This window comes from Eptatretus burgeri, chromosome 15, assembly GCF_056783735.1.
Source record: "Eptatretus burgeri isolate ZD-2024b chromosome 15, Ebu_testis_v1, whole genome shotgun sequence".
In the NCBI taxonomy this organism is placed as follows: Eukaryota; Metazoa; Chordata; class Myxini; order Myxiniformes; family Myxinidae; genus Eptatretus; species Eptatretus burgeri.
Genome location: NC_140975.1, coordinates 31,893,774 through 31,901,820, shown reverse-complemented (window position 1 = coordinate 31,901,820; position 8,047 = coordinate 31,893,774).

Genomic DNA, 8,047 nt, shown 5'->3' with positions numbered 1-8,047 from the left:
CGAGCCCCGGAATCATTATCGTAGTCCTACGTTGAGCCCTCTCCATCGTAGCAATGTCCTTCAGATGTGTTGATCAAAACTGCACACGATATTCAGTCATTAAGCATAACAAGGTCACGAAAATTCACCCGTTGAGCAGTTCTGTTCACTGTGGAGCTCACGTCACCCAACTCATCGCTTCCAAAGCCCTGCAAACCTCACCATTTGTAATAAACGCCCTCGAGCATCTTCAGGAGCTTGGCAACCTCGACAACAGCTCTGGAAAATTCAAACACCTGGACTTGAATATTCACACCGAAGAATATTCTCCACCATTTCCATTCACATCAATTTGCCCAACGCGTTGGTTTACTCGTTCCCATGCAGTTCAATATGTCTTGGAGAACTATGAAGATGTTCTGTGGCCACACAAACATTGTCTGCAGCCTCGTAGAAATTGTCCACGGGAACCCAAACCTTTTCTGTGGCCTCGTAAACTTTGTCAGCAGCCACCTGAACCATGTCTGTGGCCACGCAAACTTTGCTTGTGGCCACCGAAACTTTGTCCGAGGCTACCTGACCCTTCTCCACAGCCGCCCCCATCTTGTCGGAAGATGCACAATTGGATGCGGCCTTGGAAATGTTGGCCGCGGCCTCCCACACATCTGCGGCCATGCAAACATTGCCCACAGCAGCCAACACCTTGTCCGTGGCTGCCCAAACTTTGTCCGTGGCCACCCACACCTTGTTAATGGCCATGCACACCTTATCCATGCCCATGCACACCTCATCTGCGGCTGCCAAAAACATTGTCCATGACCGCCACCACCTTGTCCGCAGCTACCCACACCTTGTCCGCTGCCATCCAGGCCTTGACTTCGGTCACAGAGATATGCGTGGCCTCACAAGCGTTGTCCTCGTCCAACCACTCATTGTCCGCGGCCGCCAAAGCATTGTCTACGGTCACCAAAACCTTGTCCGTGGCCGTCCACTGCTTGTCTGCGGCCGCTCACGCATTGTGCTCGTTGCTAAAACCTTGTCCATGTCTGGCCACTCTTTGTCTGCAGCCACCCACACCTTGTCTGCATCTTTGCAAAATGTCTGCGGCCACCCAAACTGTGTTCCTGGCCATGCAAACTTTGTCCGCGATCGTCCAAACTTTGTCCCTGTCCACTCATCCCTTTTCCGCAGCCGCATTCACCTTGTCTGCAGCGACACAATCGTATGCGGCATTGCAAATGTTTGCTACGACCAGCAACATCTTGTCCACAGCTGCCTACACCTTGTCCGTGACCTCGCAAACATTTCCCACTGCAGCCGACACCTTGTCAGCCGCTTCTCAAATGATGTGAGGTCAAAGTCTCCCTCTATCTTGGCCTTCAACTCTGCTGTTGTTGTCCCCTCTCTCCTCTGTTCCTTTTATGCTCCACCATTTATAGTTCAGATTCTCCATGTAAATATTGTTGTGGTTGACCAAATTCGCAAACCACCATTCAGGTCCCTTAGGTGAGATATCTCGGTAAGTATATGTGTAGTTAGGCCCAAACCCGTTGTCTAGAGGGAATAAATGTCATTCATGAGGGCCGCGACTCTTCAGGATAGCCGTTTTTCTTTTACTATCTTTATTTTGGACCAGCCGCCATTATTACCACCACCAACAACGTCTCAACAGCCATCACACAACCACCAACCACAACGCGGCCATCACAACAACAACCACCAACCACAACGCCGCTTCACCACAACCGCCACGACCTTTACCGTCACAACTCGCCACCATCGCATCACCGTCATCTCGCGCCACTCGTGGGCACCGATGCTGGACTCGTGTAGGGCGCGCACCGAGCAGCGTGTTCAAAAGCATCGCGGACTTACCGCAGAAAAACGGATCAAAAACGACTCACGCCCACTTTTGTTCCGTCCAATCGGTGAGCGAGGGGCGGTTTGGCCCCGCCTCCAGGGCGTTGGAGGGCGGTCGCTATATGCAAATTCATGGATCAAAAAGCATTCACGCCCACTTTTCCTCGGGCCAATGGGGAGCGAGGTGAAAGGTCGGAGGCAGAGGGTCAAAGATGAAAGAGCGAAGCCACGGGGCTTATAAGAACGACTGCGTTCGTCAGTCGAGTGGACAGTTGGGAGTTCGCGGAGTCGGAGTGAAGAGGACGGAGCTGTGGAGAGGCGGCGGCGGCAAAGGCGGACGAGGGGGTGCTCGCGTCGGATTCGGGGAACGGCGGAGAGAAAGGCCGGCGGCGCGACCGAGGTCGTGGTGGAGACGCTCGTCGTGGGACCCGAGATTTTGTGAAATCCTCCTTTCCCCGAGCATCAGCAACCCCCTCCTGTTTCCCCCCGCGCTGAGATAGTGCGACAAAGGGGGCCCCCTTCCCACCCCCTACCAGACACTGTCTGCGAGGCCCGCGGAGTTGAGGCACCACCGCCACTTCGCGTCTCATCAGACGGGTAGGCCCGACACGGTCTCGGCCCCAGGCCCGCCTACCCCCTCATCCTGGAGGGTGGTTCTCTTTTCTTTTGCTTTGGGAATGTGTGTTGTCGGCGCCGTCTGTGAAGTAAAATTGTATAAGTGTTGCCGAGTGCCCGGTAGTCGGATAGATCTGCATTGTTGCATTTGCTTTTTGTCTTCTTCTTTTACATGTGCTTTTGGTGGAATTGTATATGTGTGCTTCCCGTTCATCGCGAAATAAATGTGCTTATTATTGAACTGTTTTCCCGCTTCGCTTCGTCATTTCTTTCATTGAATCCCCATCTTGCTTCACGTAAAGGGTGGGTCGTGGGCTAAGACGCCCGATAATTAATCGAACCGTCGAGGCCAACGAATAACACCGCTCGGTTATCCCGATAGTACGGAACGGGTCGCTTAAGTGGCCCGTGTCCGAAGTCGACCTGCGGCGAGGTGCGATCGCCCGGTCTACCCTCCGTGTGGGTACTTAGGTAGGTCGAATTTGGCGAGCAACCCTATCCCACGCGGGGGCCGATTGGCTCGATCGCGGTGAGACCGAAAGGTCCACCCGTGACTGGTTCCCGGCGTTAGTCCGAGAGGGTCACGACTGGATTGTCCGTCCGGTGGGTGACGTGCCGTGATTCGAGTTACGTGGCCGTCCGCACGCCGGCGGGCGCGAATCCGCAACAATATGTATCGTGTAGCGCCTCCTCCAGGTGGGAGAGGGTATGACAAGCCTCCACGATTTCCAGTTCAGATTCTCTATGTAAATGTGTATGGTGTCGCACCTCCTCCAGGTGGGGGAGGGTAATACAAGCCTCCACGATTTCCAGTTCAGATTCTCTATGTAAATGTGTATGGTGTCGCACCTCCTCCAGGTGGGAGAGGGTATTACAAGCTCCACCATTTCCAGTTCAGATTCTCTATGTAAATGTGTATGGTGTAGTGCCTCCTCCAGGTGGGGGAGGGTAATACAAGCCTCCACCATTTATAGTTCAGATTCTCTATGTAAATGTGTATGGTGTAGTGCCTCCTCCAGGTGGGGGAGGGTATTACAAGCCTCCACCATTTATAGTTCAGATTCTCTATGTGAATGTGTGTGGTGTAGTGCCTCCACCAGGTGGGGGAGGGTATTACAAGCCTCCACCATTTATAGTTCAGATTCTCCTTGTAAATGTGTATGGTGTCGCCCCCTCCTCCAGGTTGGGGAGGTATTTACAAGTCTCCCCCATTTATAGTTTAGATTCTCGATGTAAATGTGTATGGTGTTGCATCTCCTCCAGGTGCGGGAAGGTATTACAAGCCTCCACCATTTATAGTTCAGATTCTCCATGTAAATGTGAATGGTGTAGCCGTCTCCTCCAGGTTGCGGAGGGTATTACAAGTCTCCACCATTTATAGTTCAGATTCTCTATGTAAATGTGTATGGTGTAGTACCTCCTCCAGGTTGCGTAGGGTATTACAAGTCTCCACCATTTATAGTTCAGATTCTCTATGTAAATGTGTATGGTGTAGCGCCTCCTCCAGGTGGGAGAGGGTATTACAAGCCTCCACCATTTCCAGTTCAGATTCTCCATGAAAATGTGTCTAGTGTCGTGCCTCCTCCAGGTTGCGGAGGGTCTTGCAAGCCTCCACCATTTATAGTTCAGATTCTCTATGTAAATATGTATGGTGTAGTGCCTCCTCCAGGTGGGAGAGGGTATTACAAGCCTCCACCATTTATAGTTCAGATTCTCCATGTAAATGTAAATGGTGCAGCCACCTCCTCCAGGTGGGAGAGGGTATGACAAGCCTCCACCATTTATAGTTCAGATTCTCCATGTAAATGTGAATGGTGTCGCCATCTCCTCCAGGTTGCGGAGGGTCTTACAAGCCTCCACCATTTATAGTTCAGATTGTCTATGTAAATGTGTATGGTGCAGTGTATCCTCCAGGTGGCAGAAGGTATTACAAGCCTCCACCATTTATAGTTCAGATTCTCTATGTAAATGTGTGTGGTGTAGTGCCGCCTCCAGGTGGGGGAAGGTATTACAAGCCTCCACCATTTGTAGTTCAGATTCTCTATGTAAATGTGTATGGTGTAGTGTATCCTCCAGGTGGGTGATGTGGATTTTTTTAACCCACCTTGTTGTGATCGTTGTCCTCCTGAAGGATTCTAACTGGTCGATTGTGGAATCTTATTTGACTTCAGACAGAGTTTAACGTTTGTCCGATTTGATTATAAAAATCCTACAAAAATCCTATCGACACTGATAAAACTGATGTCCACACAAGTCCTTCCTTGTGAAACAATTTATTTCCTAATTATACACCATACACTTCTCACCCTTGTACAATGAACTTAAGAATCCCCATTGATTGCAATATTATTTGGTTCTATTTCATTTATTCTTCCTTTAGTTAACAGTTAGACCAACCCGATTCAATTCACTTCTACATTACATCAGAGAGTTTTATTCGAACTTGGTACTTGGTCAGTTCCAAGGAGTACGAGCCACTGAGAAACTATACTTCCTCACGTGCTCGTACTCCAAACTTTTAGATTTCAAAGCATTTTATACTTCCATGAGAGAGAGGTTGGGGGATATTCACCCAGACTGTAGACGTGTCCTTTAGACGAAAAGCCACTTCGTACATTTTCTGAGCAAAGGTTCATTTATCAGCTCGGTCACTCTGCTCCAGAACAACACATTTCTTATCATTTAGGGCAAAAGTCTTTTGGCCAGAAATGACAGCCAATTCAATTTGCAGCATAGAAGTTACATTTCTGAAACTCCATTTGTTGCAATTTAAAATACATTAATATAAATTTTTCCCCCACACTCCCCCGTTTTTTTTTTAAAGGAAAATTTGAATAATTTTCCTTACACATGATTACCACGTCCCATTCCTGAAGGAGAAAAGATTTCCATTATTCAAGTTCAATCAACAATGGCAGCGTGTGCTCATATCAGAAAATGAGTGAGTTTCCATTTAATTTATGGCCTGTTCATCAGCATGTGTCACACATTGGAAACATGCTACCCGAAGTCAGAAGATAAACAAGTCAGGGTGTGGATAGAGCGGCACCCAACGGGAAACAATCGAAGCACTCCTTGAGCTGAGGAGAAGGTAGATGTGGGCAAGTACAAGTTTGGGCCGGACACTGGGTTGAAGGAGCGCAGTGTGGAACTCCAGGCCTGTCGTACATTGAAGCAACCACAGCAAGTTCACGATGTATTTGCAGAGCGGCAATCGAGAGTGTGGCTGAGAACATTCCTCCATGCAGGCACCACACAACGCCGACGTTAAGACTTTGCTCAACCTTCTCCTCAGTGGGTTTTTTCTTTCTTTTCCCACATTTCTCCATCTTATCTCCTCAGGAAGGGGAGGGATAATCATGTGTTGAATGCTCAATCACCCAAATCTGGCTTCTCCCATCGTCCAATCTTTGTGTGGAAACTTCATTTAGACGAAATCGTACATTGCTTCAAAGACTGCTTTCAACACTCCGAAACAAACAAAGCATCAATTAAACACCAATCAATAAACGTCATGGGCACATGTAGTTCTACAAGACTAACAAAGATTGTTATGGAAGCATTTAACTTGCATTATATGTCATATCAATATTTTAATCCCTTTCCTTGTTATTTCCCAAAACAACATGCTAAAATATACAGAAATCCCAGTTGTACGTACACTCAAAACATCCATCTCATTTGCTATTTCCATCGACATTTTAAATCTCTGACATTTCTCCATCTGTCCACTTCTCTCTCACCAAAACAGCAAACATGCTGCCATTTTTCCAATTCACATACACAAACCATCTATCACTTCCTCCGACCTTCTCAATTACGAATCCATTTTCCTTTATCAAAACAAATAAATAATTTTAAACAGTTTTACAAAAATTGTCAAATCACTTGTCAAATCTGTTATCAGGCGAATATCATTTATATTGCAGCTCAAACACTCTGTCTACACATGCAGCTTCACCCTCCACAATCTTTATCCCAGTCTTGGAAAAGCATCTTAAACTTCAGACTAATAAACATCCAAACTCTCTTAAACAACTTTTTGGTCAAAACAAAATATTTCCTTTTAAAATCCATAAATGAAAAATTTAATCTTCAGCATCTATCCAATTAAATCATGAATTTACCTTGACTGAATCGATCAAATGGTTACACTGGGTTGTTTGCCATTGCTTTCCCAGCACAAGTTCAGGTAACCTCAACATTCGCAGACGAATAAAACAATATTTCAACGTCCATCCGAGGGAATCATCTATTATCTGTGAATTGCCCCACGTGCTAAACATCATCAAATCATTAAAATCATTCCAAATCACGTTTCTACATTTAAATCACATACAGTATATCCACATTCACAATTGTTATTTCACAATTTATTCAAAATCCCGATGGTTGTAAAATAAAACTTCAACACTTTTTCCTAAATGGATTTCACTTTAAACAGATTCAGTCGAGAGGGTGTGCCACAAACACCAAGGAACGAGGAACAGGAAGTTCTCTCCACATCCAGTGGGAAGAAAAAGGAAAAAAAACCCTGACAGGCAAAACCCACAGTTTGCATTACTCTGTCATGGCTTCAACACATACACTAAACAGCATTGCATCTCATAGACTCGCGTGTGATCACGTGACAAATACCAATCACATTTCTATCTCATCCTCTTGAATCTGCATATGAATCGAATTTCACACTTAAAGCAAAGGCTCGAACAAAGACTCAGTGTAAAGAGAGGCCAACCCCCCACAGATCGAGTGGAGGGGGTCTCACACAGTGTAGTTTGCGACCTTCGCGTGGAAATACAACGCAAAGAATGTATAACATGCCATTTCAAACAAACACACAGCTCAACTCAGCACGAGTTAAAATATCGTCAAAATCCCAACAGAACACGTTTCATTGCAGTGAATATTGGAATCGCACAAGTTTCATTTTTTTTTTTTTACTCTCAGAAACAAATCACCCACCATGCTCCCAGCTGGTTAATCATCTCCTGCACTCTACAAAACGTTTCGTGCAAATCATTGCATTTACAAATCTGTAAAACCTCCACACAATATAATATAACAACCTCACTGCCAACAAACTTCCAGTGAGTTCAATGAACAAAAAGTAACTCTTATAACTCTTACAAACAGGTAACTTACAATGTTTATCTATTTTAACCCGATCTCGGCGTCTCAGCCGTGTCCTCGGCGTCTCTCTCACAGCCGGTCCGTATCAATGCAAACATGTGGCATGTCACTTCATCATGCCTATTTAATTACGCATCTGGCTCCTTAACGAGCCTCTTCTTGTCATCTGACTCCTCTTCTTCTCCAGCACTTTTCTAAAACAACTACAGTACTTATTGTTTACTTTAAAACGGACTCTCCGCCAGATCCTCTTCTTTCTCTCAATAAAATTATCTGACAATGAACTTTTCTTTGTTCGAAATGCGTTACCTGCTGAGAGCGCTCTCCCTTACCTTCGCTCAAGCACTTGTCGTTCCTCCAGGCACTGCCTCCGGCAGATGAAGCACCTCCGGTCACGAGCACCGCACCAACGTCAGTTCGAATCCGAGTCACGGCACCAACTGATGTGGATTTTTTAAAC